General features: G+C 33.9%; 1 long non-coding RNA gene across 1 annotated transcript; it reads left to right on the top strand.

Moving 5' to 3' along the window:
• Positions 1–643: 643 nt before the first annotated feature.
• Positions 644–4,811, top strand: LOC117686997 (uncharacterized). The gene is made up of 3 exons (XR_010714630.1): positions 644–1,050; positions 3,277–3,356; positions 4,238–4,811. It is a non-coding gene; the product is annotated as an uncharacterized lncRNA (long non-coding RNA).
• The last annotated feature ends 10,348 nt before the right edge of the window (positions 4,812–15,159 follow it).

Raw genomic sequence — 15,159 nt, 5'->3', positions numbered from 1 at the left:
ATCTGAGGAGTTTTAAACAAAGCCAATGTAATGGATATCGACTTATGCATTTTCTCTGCGTCAACAATTTCATCAACTCATGTTTAAAAAGGCCAAAATGGTGTAATATTTGCAGCAACTGTCCCGTACAGACTTGTTATAGTTTCAATTTTTTTTAAGCAAATAAGCAAAGTCATAATATACAAGACATACACTCTGTACACACTAACAGTAAATATTACCCTATATTAGGCATAAATCGTTATTAACATTTAATAAAGCAAATACTTGGCCTTACAATATTACATGTACTACATTCCCCGTGTATTGACTATTTTCTGTTTCCTGTATTGGACAGCTGATATAAATGAAGTAGTCATTGTTCAAAAATCAGAATGGAACGGAAAATAGATCACAAAGTTCAGTGTACTTAATGAAGGTCAAGTTAACCACTCATCATCACACTTAACATTATTGATTAATTAAGAAAAATCAATCGGTACAATTTGATGTCCGGATTTTCGTCATGATTCGCGACCATTAGAACATACTGAACAGTTTAAACTTCAAATTAAAATAGATATTTTAATGTTTGTTTTCGGACTGTATATGTACATAAATATAACACCTTTTATTGCGATTCTCTCCCCGTTTTGTAGAAAGCCCAAACAAATATAATGCTTGTTGATAAAAAGTCTTTCATAAATTTGTCTGTTGAGGAGTTCGTTCGTACATTTGTGAAGTTATAAAAGAACATGCAAGATTTTATGCTATCATTAATCCTCATTTTCATGGTTCAACATTCTATTATTAACGGTGATGAACGTCACAACCAATTTTCAAATAAAGATGATGACGAGCCGGCAGGGGATATTTTTGCGATTTTTGACCGGCAGGACTTCAGCCGTGTTCGCTGTGGAATTATGTGTTTGGATGACCAATGCTGCGAGGAGTTTTTGTACAGTGCGTCCACTCGGCGATGTATCGGCCGACATTTCATGTGGTTTAGCAGTAGTAGTTCGGACAACGCGGTTTACACAACGTATGAAGGAATGACATCGTATAAAAAAGGTGCGTATAGTCATAGTGTATACCCATGCGCGAATCTAGAAAAGGAATTTGGTATCAATTGGTTCGGACCATCAACCCACTCTCCACACTTGAAAATTTTAAAACATATTATACGAATAGTAAATCATGTGTGTTTATGTTATGTAAAATATCGAATTAGTCCCGATTTCCCTTTTTTTTTCTAACCAAGCACTGGAATAACTAAACCATATCGCTACCCAATATGTAAATAGTACCTGTTTCGGAGAAAAAAAGTTTACAGTTGAAATTGAGACACCCAAGAAAACCATTGTAAACCTCTGCTTCACCGCCCCAAACAGGCGGTATTTACTTTATTCTACTAAAATTTTAATGTCTTAATTTTAGAGAAAACTTCACCGCTATCTTGAATTCACCGGCGAAATGTACGCGAATCATCTACGCGCATGTAACAATTCGATTTGTTTCCCGTTGCCAAGCGTGTTGCCAACGCTGAGGGTAATAGTCGTAAGAAAGGATTATAGACTGTGCCTAAATAGATATCAGTATTTAACATGGAAGTATAATAAAAATGTTAAATTTAGCAATATTTGTTTTCGTAGTAAAAATTATTGAATTGGTTAGACCCAACTTTAAAATGGTTAGATAAGTGCACCCACCCCCACCGCAAAAACTTCAGTCTGCTTCAATGTTCAGTATAACACTGAATTGAAATTCATGAAATTTGATATTGACATCAAACCTAATATTATCATTTTGGTTGTCGATTGTTGTTCTATGTGCGCTAGAAATACTTTCAAACGACTTTTGGAAATTTGTTTATTTATGTACCAAAACGTGTTGTTCTCTTTCACTGTATGGTTACATTATAACAAATTTTAAACAAGCATAAAGTCACATATATTATTAATTTTATTCAGTACAATAAATACAAAAAAGAAGAAGAGATTTTAAAAAATATTTTCAACGAACACAATTTATACAAAATCGACTACCTAGTATATAAATCAAAAATTCGAATCGCGTACATATGTGCAAGGTCGCTGGATGGTCAACATATTAAACGGACATGGTCACGATTTCGGTCAAATTTGATTTATCAACCAAAAAATTGAGTGTCAGTTGTGGGGTTATAAGAAAGATACAGAGCTTAAGATTCTTTGTTATGTAAACAAGGCTCCTGCCATGTTTTTTGTTTACATTGGTTTAATATACCATAATATTACTTATTAGGTTTGTTACTGACTGTTTAAAGAAATTTGTGGGGTCGGTAAAGTCCATAGAAGGCAAGGCGGAGCCGAGCCTTCTATGGACTTTACCGACCCCACAAATTTCTTTAAACAGTCAGTAACAAACCTAATAAGTGTTTTGTTTTGTCGAGGACCTAAAGTTTGATATGTAAACAAACGTTTGTGTAGGAAATCAGTTCAAATAACTTTACGTCCGCCATGTTGCGCTATAAATTTTGACGCTTGCCTTTTAAAGAAATTTGTAAGGCAGCCACGTGACGCGTTTCATCCAATGACGTCGCGACATTCTAGTCCGAGGCAAAACAAAATTTCTTTATTGGGCTGATTTAGTGTTAACTATTCGTTTTAAACATAAATACAGTTCCTAGCATTTATCACATTCACCTTAAGTCCAAATCTTGTAATTTCAAATGACAAAATAGTAAACAAAAAACATGACATGAGCTTTGTTAATATAATGAAGAATTGTAAAATTTGTATCTCAGTGATATTTGGACTTTGGGTTGACTATTAGAAATACCTCTGTAGGACATTTTAAATCTTAAGAACGGGAGAGTAAATTTTGACAAAAATTGTGCTCTTATAAACTTTTCATTGTTATAATTTTGGCCATTACTGGTTTTTTTTGTATAAAAAAACCAACAAAATATTTCAGCTTTTAGAATTTTAATATTTTCTTATATCTTTAATCAAAGCTTTATGTATAAAAAGGGCAAATAAAGCCGAAATATGGCCATGATCATCAAGTCCTTCATGAGATTTTCTCGCGTCCAGACAGTACATGATTACATATGAAATGCATTAGAAAAAAATGTGGCTTCATTAACTTTTCGAAGGCATCTAATTTTAATAAATGGTTGGACTATTCGATAGCAACAATGAATATAATTTGTCGCATATATAGTTAAATAAATTTGTATTATTTTGTGGTAACATGAAAGTTCATTTTTAAACAAGGCTGTGGGTTTTATTGACTTACGTTAATTTCTCTTTGTAGGCTGTGAGACTGGTTGGTTGGAGTTCAAAGGTCACTGCTATATTGAAGGTCAAAGTCTTGCTACTTGGAATGACGCCAATGTAAAGTACAACATCGCAAACTGTAAACTAGATTTTATTTGCGACGACTTTATTTTGCGTTTTATTTCCGGTAAACTTGTTTGCGACGACGAATGTTCGCGACAACGCTTTATCAAATCTCGTGTTGTATTAACAACTATATAACAACGACTTGTTAGCGGCGAGAAATATTCGCCACGACGAGGTTTTCGAGAACCTCTTAACGATTTCTTGCACCTGAATAAATGTCGGTTAACTTTACAGTATTCTAGAGGTCACCTTAACTTCATTACAAAAATATGTCAAACGTTAAATTCACTGCGCACATGATCATGCATTATTCAATAGTATTTTATCATTCTTTAATACTCAATGATATCTTAAATAATTTAATTATAATTTATTTGTAAACCTTCACAGTTGCAATGCAAGAAAATGTGTTCCCATCTAGTGGAGATTGACTCTCCGGATGAAAATGATTGGCTAACCATGACAATGTTAAAGAAAGGTGATCATTATTTTTATAAGAAACCTGTTGTAACAAAGATAACAAATATAGAGATAACAAATATATTTGTAATATATGCGCTTCTAGGTTATTATCTTTATTTTGCATTTTGAGAAATATGTTCTTTATGCCATATTTACTATTATATAAGTAAAGAAAGACAATCAAATCAAAAAGTTTCTTCAGTAATAATTTTTAATGTATAGTAGATTTACTTAGCTAAAAACAGCCACGGCCATCATCTTCATTGGGTAAATATTTAGAAAATTTCTATAGGTCAATCGTTTTGTTATTCGGAATAGATCCTTTAATGGTTCGTATTGTGGATCAGCACTAGTGCTTATACATTCCAGACAACAGTGGATTTCAATCGTTCATGATTTTTTTTTTTTAGAAAACTGTGGAACGTATGAGTATGAGAATTGCACATCGTGGACCGGGGGTAACGATATCCAGACCGAGGGTTCCTACATGTGGGACCATTCGAACACGAACATAAATTTTACCAACTGGCATCCAGATGAGCCCAGTCTAATATTCCCGAACGACACCCTCACAAGAGACTGTATTGATTTACTGAGGACGGGGCTTTGGAACGACCGTCCCTGCTCTTATTTGAATTCGTTTATCTGTGAAAAGTTTTCAGATGAAAGTGAACTTGTGATTTTAGGATGATTTGGGTAAATATAGTATAAATAAAAAGCCTATAATGTTTCGGATGAATAAAAAATAATGTATAGTATGAGATACTTGTGATGTGTAATGCAGAAAGTTTAAGAAATAATCCTGTATGTCTTTTGTATTAGTCCACTTAATCATTATTTATAATGATAATGTTCGAACATGTTTATGTGTGAGAATTTTTTTTAGAGCTATTGTACAGTGTACTGTCCATAACAGTTGCATGACTTTTACTTAAGTTTTAGCTTTTATTTCCCCTATGATATTGATTATATATGCTTTCCATATTAGAAAAATAAACAAGTAGCCATTGACGTTGGTGTTTATTGAAAGACATCCTCGTTGCTTTGCAACGAGCTCGGCTCCAGTTTGGTATTATGAGTTTAATTTAAAGTTTCAAGAGTTTACATTAAAACATGGTAAATATGCCAATCAGTCAATTAAATAGCGAAAATAGTGAAAAAAAATAATAAAAGATGACAAAATGACATATGTTTGCTATTCAGTTACCTGTACCTCTCGGTAAACATTTGTGACTAAATTGTACAACTATAACATGTATATTAAGCATTTGTATGAATTTCTTAATAGATGATTTTTTGTTTGCAAAGTTATACTTAACCATAACCGAAACTCTTTTTTTTTTGGCTTTTGTCAACATTTTTGATAACTCACCCCCTCTCCAATTGTTGCCGACGCCACCGTGTTTGGAGACGAGTCATATTGTACCAGATTAAATTGTACAACTACAGGCCATACCTTTTGACTTTATGACCAACGATCTCTTAGTGATCGATATATATACATGTCCGCAACTATTAAATACATGATTCTATTTAGCTTTCAGAGTTTATTATTCATTATTGTTTGCACATAGATAAGCTACAAACGATTTTATATCAGAAAACGTGTGTTTACATGCCTTTTTTTTTTTTTACATTCTTATTTTTCCATTCAACGAATATAATATTCCTCAATACATGTTTGTTCAATTGCTCTGTCCATCTATTCATATTTGGTGTTATTCAACCGTGCATATTGATAATTCATTTGATAGGGAAAATGTTTAATTAACTAATACCATAGAGTTACATTAAGTGTATATCTCCCCTTATGTTTGCATCAGAAATATGCGACTTTGAATTCCCTGTGAAAACACCTTGCTAATTAGGGCGCAAGGAGCACAGATATAAACGTCATTACGCCTGGTGGGTATATTTTTAATTAGTTTAAACGTTTAATTTTACATAACCAATTTCATATGTACTAGTGGAAGATAATTGTTGGATCATATCTATTCGTCAATAGAAAAGATTTGCCAATAAAAAAGATCTTTTTGACAAAGATTTTGGCATTATTTTCAAAGTTGCGGAAGCGATCTAAATAATTTGTTAGTATGGATGTTCCATGAATGTTTCATTTCCTGGACTTACACATTGGCTTTATAGCGACGATACATACTTAATATTTCATACAAATAGACATCAGTATAAAACTACATATATAGCAACGCTAACCCGCGGTATTCAATTTGTCTGCAAATAGGAACGTCGACATCAAAAAAAAGCATTCAATGCTTAATTATAAAGTAATACCTTCTATATATATATATATATATATATATATATATATATATATATATATATATATATATATATATATATATATATATATATATAGACTCTTCATCACTGCAACACGAGGCAGTAAAATAAAAGTAACTAGAGCAGAGCTCGTGGCAAAGCCACGAGTAGGTCTTCCGTTGTTGCTGCGGGTGGAAATATATGTGATATGGTGTCAAACGATTATAATGACTAAACTTTCAGTTCTTCTTTTGTTATAAAAACGTGTTGTGATTGAAAGCCTGTATATAAAAAGTTTTTTTTATTTTTTGGAAAGGAAGAAAATGTTTAAGAAAAACTATTTGTCGAACACAGTTTGTGTAATCGTTTCAAAAATTCTTTAAAAAATGAGATATTTAATGGCGAGTTAAATTTTCAAAGAGTAGCAAGCATTGTTATAAAACGTATGTACTCATGATTCATATCAGGATTTGTATTTTTTTTTAACCGAACCCGCCTCCAAAACACGTAACCTTTTCTATGGGATAACTTCTTTATTTAAATCTTTCTAAATTTTTGAAAACTATGTGCAAGTTTAGAATTAGTACGTGCTGACAAAATTTAGTAATTAGGCAAAATTGATGAACTTTTCTGCCGGGAAATGTGTGTCGTCTGATATTATTTAATGATACAAGTAGACTTGGACATTCAAAATAATATATAATCAGCTAAAAAAAAGATCAGCGAGATAATTTATGCAAAAGCGAGTATCTAAATTTTACACCAGATGGTGCTGTTTCATAGAGACACCGCTATGTAACGTGAATTAAATAACCATATTTACAGAAATGAATATTACTTCTCTCGACAATGTAATAATATGCAAAATCCTTATTTTTATGTCAGTGGGTTTACTAATTAGATTGAAAAAAAAACTTCAATTGCGTTTGCGTAAATTGGAATTATGGGAAAGAATTAGACAGTCCGTGTTAGAGAAATTCGAAGAAGTTATGAAACTGGCCAGTTTCTAGATCAAACTGCGCATTGATGTATTAAAGGACTATCATGGATATCGTCTGTACCCACGGTCCGGAGTCTGTATGTGCAGTCATACATTGTATGTACATCCCCACCTACAGCCATACAAATCAGGGTGCAACCTTTATATACACATGCATAGTATTATAGTTCTGGAAACTATTTATCTTGTATTTTAATATATTGGGTATTCATTGTTCAGCTAAAATTAGTATTCCACTGGCTGTAGCTAACCTTGTAAGTAAATTAAGTTGCATTACAACCTCATAATACACAACTTCAATTAAAAGTTGTTTTTTTTTTATCAATTTTCATACAATTAGCAATAAATAAAATCCCCAATAACGCACATCTATCTCACTTAAGTGTAACTTTGAGAAGCGCATATATTTTTGGGAGGCAGATATGTCGCTATATTATAGTCTGCAAGTCAAGTGAATTATCATGGTTTTTCAAAGAAATAAGAAATCTGTCGACACTTGCAGTACTTTCATGATTTCTATGGAGATCGACTGCATTGCATAATGTAGTCGTATTTCCCAAGAACAAAATTTCCTTTGACTTCAAGCTTTTAATTATAATACATTATGAATTAATCTGTTCATAACTATAGAAGTTAAGCGTGTTTAACAGGTTAATTTATTAGCCACATTCTCAGGTTACGATTTCACATCTTCAATGTGAAGATGATTGACTTCGAATAATAGTCTTATTGTTTATAAAAGCACCCTTCCAACTGTTACTCAATTACATATGTTCTGAGAAGCGACACAAGATTTTCGATCGCACGTGGCGATTGAAATAACACAGACTGACCGAATAAACAAACGGGTGGGAAAACGATACACGTTGAGGAGAAAATGTTACACATAAGGAGAAGTCACCAAAAATGATTTTCGACAGATCTGGATATCTTTTCGCCAACTTAAAAAAGAATCCAGCGCGAGCACTTGTCAGCGGGGCGGGAGGAGGGGGGGGGGGGACGCAGCAATGAGTTCGCTTCCACACTGAAACGAACACCCATGTACAAAAAAACTACAGTGATTAATATGTGGCCGATAGAACCTAATCTTAAGTTGTTTAAAACTCATGTGAATATTCTTTAAAATAATCATCAAATGCCTCAATTCAGGACATTCTTTTATCGTGCTAGCACCTACCGCAAACATGTAACATGGAACTTTGATTATAATTTGATTTGATTTTTAAACTACCTTGTACGCTATCGTATAATTAAATCAATGCTTAATCAACTGTACAAGTAAAATAAATTTATCCTATCCTCTTTAACCTATAATAGTTGAAAACATAATAAAATATAGTTCTGTCCGTGCAAAATATGAAACATGAACGCATGATAAGGTACAAGTAGAACGTTAACATGAGCCGACCGCGGATCACTTGTCCACTCGCGCTGGATCTCCTCGGCCATGTGCGAGGGATGATCATCATTTGATATTTGTGTGTGTGTGGGGTGGGGGGGTGGGGGGGGGGTGTTAAACATTTTTAGATATACAAACTAACTATTAATTTATGTCTGACGATGTTTCCAATTTGGAGTTATATCGTTCATTAATATTCACTTACACTCAAATTTTTAATAAGATAAATACAAGATGGACAAACTTTTATAACATAAACAGTTCTTGTATTTACGGCTATATAAACTCAGACACGTTCATATTCATCTAAGTGTACGTCGCGGTTTGCGAAACTTGTGTATTAGATAACCGCTTACCGCTAGGTAATCAGCCGTGGCTGATCTCCTCGGCCGTGGACGAAGGATAGATTACGTAAAGGTACAACGCACAGCTCAGTACCCAGGAAGATTTTAAAAGTTTGCAGTATAATGACCATATTCTATCAAATAGAAGTTCTTTGTTTTAAACTTGAAACCCACAATAGATCTATGTCTGATATTGCTTTAGATTGAGAATGACATTGCTTTTATTAATTAACTGAACGATTTCTTAATTGAGACCTAATCTTTTAGTCCATAAACTTTTATGTGTAATCAAAACTAAAACAATTCTTGAGTTTGCGGCTAAATAAACTCTTATTTGAGAGACGCAACTTTTGTGTATTAGATAACCGCTAGGTAGCCCAGCCGCGACCATGGTGACCGATATTCTCGGCCGCGGGCGAGGGAGAGTTTCGTTAACTTGGCCAAATTGCCGCGAGAACTGGTCAACACGTATTACTTTTTACCCTCATATTATGCAATACCCGAACACAAAAACAATTTGATAAGATCAATAAAGTCACAAACAACATTTTTTACAGCGACGCCCATATCGAAAAATTTACCGTTTTAGAGTTATGAGGCAAAGACTTTTTAGGGATCTAGACCCCTCATTTTAGGGGTTAGCCCCTTTTTTATGGTATCAAATGAAAGCTCTTAATATTCTGCACAACTTTTGTTCTATATGTGACTAGAAAAAATTTACAACTAAAAAGTTATGGAGCAAATATATAAGCAAAATTTGACATTTTTTGAAACATAAATTTCGATGTAATTTTTTAAGAAGTAAACGTGGGTTAATCAAACATGTAAAACTAGGAGGACAACGTTCAAGATGTCTACATTAAAGATTTGTAAATTAAAACTACTTGCTATGGATCAACTCGGAGCCTTTGCAGGTACACGAGACCCAGTAAAAAAATATTCAAAGGGGAATAACTCAAAACCGGAAGTAGCGATTTCACAACATTTTGTGCTATAGTAAGCTATTGTCATTTCCAATAAACCCTGAAAATTTGAATAAAATCTATTGACAAACAAGCGAGATATTACAGTTTAAAGAAACGTCTAGAAGAAAAAGAAGAAGAACTAGATTCGATCTCGTTGCGAGCAACGAGTGGGTCTTCCGTCCGATTTTTGAATAGATTAGATTAAACTTATCAATTCAAAGATAAAATCGTTGATCTAAGCAAAAAAAATGAAGAAAAAAATTTTGCGGCACTCGAGGCTTGAACCCGGGTCGCCTGGGCCATGTCCACGACTATATCGACTGAGCTACTCGGACTCTCGCTTCAGGACTTTGACGCTTAATTTCTCGAGAACGCCTTGATCGATTTTGAAACAAATTACATATTCTGAATCAGTAAAAGGGTCACTATTATCTTATTGGAAAAAATATATAAAAATAAAAAGTTGAAAATTTTCATTTTTTAAAATTGCTTCCGGTGACGACCGGAAGTGACGGCGAACATTCTCTATACCGAGGTGCACCAGGAAATCGATAGATCTATCATCTCTGAAATTCTCAGCTCTCTATCTTTGCTCGTTTTTGAAAAACCTGAGCGACAAAATTGACTTTTTAAAATCGTAAACGGACGATAACTTCCGACCGGAAGTGAATTTTCAAAATCTGTTTCAGCGGTATAAATTTCAGATAACGAGGCTTCAGTCCTGAAAATTTGAGAGAAATCGATCGTCCAGTCTCTGAGAAATCGCCTGCACAAAATTTGTAAGACAAAAAAAGAATAATAACTAGATTCGATCTCGTTGCGAGCAACGAGTGGGTCTTCCGTGAGATTTTTGAGTAGAGAAGACGACTTTTAACACGAAATTGTTAATCTATCCAAAAAAATAGGAATTTTTTTTTTCGGCACTCGGGGCTTGAACCCGGGTCGCCTGGGCCATGTCCACGACTATATCAACTGAGCTACTCGGGCTCTCGCTTCAGGACTTTGACGCTTAATTTCTCGAGAACGCCTTCATCGATTTTTAAAAAAATTACATATTCTGAATCAGTTAGAGGGTCACTATCAACTGTTAAAATATAAAAAAGAAATATTAAAAAATAAAAATGTCGAAAAAATTAATTTTTAAATTTTTTTTTTTATGACAAAAAGAAGTGACGGCGGACATTTTCTTGAGTGTGTTGCGCCAGAAAAACAGTAGGTCTATCATCTCTGAAAATTTCAGCCTTATATCTTTACTCATTTTTGAAAAAGCTGTCAGACAAAATTGACTTTTAAAAATCGTAAAATGACGATAACTTCCGAACGGAAGTGAATTTCTGAAAAATATTCCGGCGGTACAAACTTCGGACGGCGGGGCATCTTTACTGAAAATTTAAAAGAAATCGAACGAGTAATCGCAGAGAAATCTTCTGCACAAAATGTGTAAGGAAAAAAAGAATAATAATAATAATAATAATAATAGAATTGAAAAAGAAACCGAAGAATAATAGAAGGGTCTTCCGCTGAAGACGGAAGACCCTAATAATAACTAGATTCGATCTCGTTGCGAGCAACGAGTGGGTCTTCCGTTCGTTTTTTGAGTAGAGAAGACGACTTTTAACACGAAATTGTTAATCTATCCAAAAAAATAGGAAATTTTTTTTCGGCACTCGGGGCTTGAACCCGGGTCGCCTGGGCCATGTCCACGACTATATCAACTGAGCTACTCGGGCTCTCGCTTCAGGACTTTGACGCTTAATTTCTCGAGAACGCCTTGGTCGATTTTAAAACAAATTACATATTCTAAATCAATAAGAGGGTCACTATCAATTGTTAAAATATAAAAAAGAAATATTAAAAAATAAAAAAGTCGAAAAATTTATTTTTTAAATTTTTTTTCCTATGACAAAAAGAAGTGACGGCGGACATTTTCTTGAGTGTGTTGCGCCAGAAACACAGTAGGTATATCATCTCTGAAAATTTCAGCCTTATATCTTTACTCATTTTTGAAAAACCTGTCAGACAAAATTGACTTTTAAAAATCGTAAAATGACGATAACTTCCGAACGGAAGTAAATTTCTAAAAAATATTCCGGCGGTACAAACTTCAGACGACGGGGCATCTTTATTGAAAATTTAAAAGAAATCGAACGAGTAATCGCCGAGAAATCTTCTGCACAAAATGTGTAAGGAAAAAAAGAATAATAATAATAATAATAATAATAGAATTGAAAAAGAAACCGAAGAATAATAGAAGGGTCTTCCGCTGAAGACGGAAGACCCTAACTAGATTCGATCTCGTTGCGAGCAACGAGTGGGTCTTCCGTCCGATTTTTGAATAAATAAGATTAAACTTATCAATTCAAAGATAAAATCGTAGATCTAAGCGAAAAAAAGAGAAAAAAAATTTGCGGCACTCGAGGCTTGAACCCGGGTCGCCTGGGCTATGTCCACGACTATAACGACTGAGCTACTCGGACTCCGCTTCAGAACTTTGACGCTTAATTTCTCGAGAATGCCTTGATCGATTTTAAAACTAATTACATATTCTGAATCAGTGAAAGGGTCACTATAAGGTGTAAAAATTTCAAAGAAAAATATTAAAAAATAAAAAAGTCGAAAAATTCAATTTTTCAAATTTCCTTCCGGTGACGACCGGAAGTGACGGCGGACATTCTCTTGACCGAGGTACATTAGAAAAACGGTAGATCTATCATCTCTGAAAATTTCAGCTCTATATCTTTGCTCGTTTTTGAGAAACCCGACAGACAAAATTGACTTTTTAAAATCGTAAACGGACGATAACTTCCGACCGGAAGTGTATTTTCAAAAAATAAAAATTATATATCAGGTTTAGATAAAAACACGTTTATATTGAAAATTTGAGCGAAATCGACCCTGCCATCTCCGAGAAATCGTCTGCACAAAATCGGTAAGAAAAAAAAAGAATAATAATAATAACTAGAGCAAAGCTCGTTGCAAAGCAACGAGTGGGTCTTCCGTTAACGTCAAGAGTAAAGCTTGATGTTCCTGCAAGAAGCAGAGTGTTTAAATCAATAACAAGAGCAACTTAAAGTAAAAGATAAAAATAAATACGAATGATACTCTGTACGAATTAACAAAAACCTTAACGATTCTAAGAACGACTTAACAAAAAAATAATTCCGAAGGTGTCAAAGTACTTAACAAAATTCGATTTATTTTTTGTACGAGTTTGAACTTTACGCTATTTTTGAAACCAAAAACGCAGAATCAAAATTTCTGAAAAATCAATTTTTAAACCCCGATATCTGTTATGCATCGTCCGATTTAAAAACGGATTTTAGTTTTGTACTCATCATGAAAATTACCGTAGATTACATAATATGTTTAATTTATAATATTGAAAAACAATGAAAAACTAAAACAAGAGGCAAATGGGCCACATCGCTCACCTGAGGAACAATAGGTATGATAAAATCAGCTTAATGGGGTCACAATGCAAACTACCTGGTCAATGTACAATAATACATGTAGATCCTGTATAAATAAAATCCACCCCCCCCCCCTAAATATTCTTATGTTTATAATCATTAGTTCCTTTTCTAAAAGGATGATTTTATATTGATTTTATAGTCATATCGCATGCATGAGTATTGCAGTTCTCAAAAAGATCCTTAACAATAGTTTATATATGGGATATAAACCTACATCAAACTCTGAACCTTCTTGTGAGGCCAAAGAACTGTCCTGGGGCCAAAGTCTTAACAATTATAAAGAATCATCTGGCTGATTAGGTTCTGAGAAGAAGATTTTTAAATATTTACTCTATATATTCCTATGTTAAACTTTGACCCCCCCCCACCCATTGTGGCCCAAACCTATCCCCAGGGTAATGATTTTCACAACTTTGTATCTACACTACCTGATGATGCTTCCACATACATGTAAGTTTCAGCTTTCCTGGCTGATTAGTTTCTGAGAAAACGATTTTTAAAGATTTTCTCTATATATTCCTATGTAAAAATCCATTCCCCCGTTGTGACCCCACCATACCACCTGGGACTATGATTTGAACAAACTTGAATCTACACTACCTGAGGATGCTTCCACTTTAATTTGAGCTTTTCTGTCCTAATAGTTTTTGAGAAGAAGATTTTCAAAGATTTTCTCTATATATTCCTATGTAAAACTTGATCCCCCTCTTGTGGCCCCTCCCTACCCCCGGGGACCATGATTTGAATCTACACTACCCGAGGATGCCTCCACACAAGTTTAAGCTTTTCAGAACGAATAGTTTTTGAGAAGATTTTTGAAAAATACCAACAAATTTTCAATAATTCTCAATTACCTCCCCTTTGAAGAGGGCGTGGCCCTTCATTCAAATGAACTTGAATCCCCTTCACCTAGTGGTGGTGCTTAGTGCCAAATTTGGTTGAAATCTGCCCAGTGGTTCTTGAGAAGAAGATGAATATATGAAAAGTTTACAACAACGACAACAACAAATTGTGATCAGAAAAGCTCACTTGAGCCTTTGGCTCAGGTGAGCTAAAAACAAAATAAAGGAAACATAGTTGCATACTTTTATTGAAAAACAATTTTTCACAGCTAACAATTGTAAATTACTTTAAACAGCCATAATTTTGTTTGGTATAATTTCTTATCAAACACAAACCACAACAAAGCATGATGCTTTCTTAAAGTTCCATTACAGTAACTGTTCATGAATTATCCGATTTAATTTGAATTACTGGTAAATAGTCTGTAGAACACATTAAGGAATATGCATGTAGGTAGAGGTGACAGGTTAACCTCAAGAGCTGAAAAGAATCAACAGGTAAAAACCATGTGGCCACCAATAGCTGAAATTAAAAAAATCAATAAGCTGTGTTAATACATGTACCGGTACTTATAATAGCTGTGTTTACATTAATATATGCATAGTATTTCTGAAAAAAAAATACACTGACCATGCAGTGTAACTAGTATGACATATCCCGATACGTGACATAAGATGGCACAGGACAGTTTTTTTGGTACATTTCATTGTAGCCTGGGGACGTGTGTCTTCGGAACCCTGTAACTAGAATTTCGCATTTTACTTCTGAATCTCATGTACCTAACATATGGGGCCTACATATTGAATATCAATTTCAACAAGAGACATCCCTCTAACTAATGATAATCATTAAAAATCATTTCATGAATTTTAGCAACACTCATAAGCCTTCAAGTACCGGTACAGCAACTCTCAATTTTACACAAATATTGACGGGTACCTTATCCGAAACTGTCCCTTGCTACCTTTAACTTACACTAACATTCTCTGAAAAGTCATCTTGTCTTAAACTTACAAAGCTTATGCTAT

This window comes from Magallana gigas, chromosome 1 (genome assembly GCF_963853765.1).
Source record: "Magallana gigas chromosome 1, xbMagGiga1.1, whole genome shotgun sequence".
Lineage (NCBI taxonomy): Eukaryota > Metazoa > Mollusca > Bivalvia > Ostreida > Ostreidae > Magallana > Magallana gigas.
This window is presented reverse-complemented; position numbering and strand designations above follow the sequence as displayed.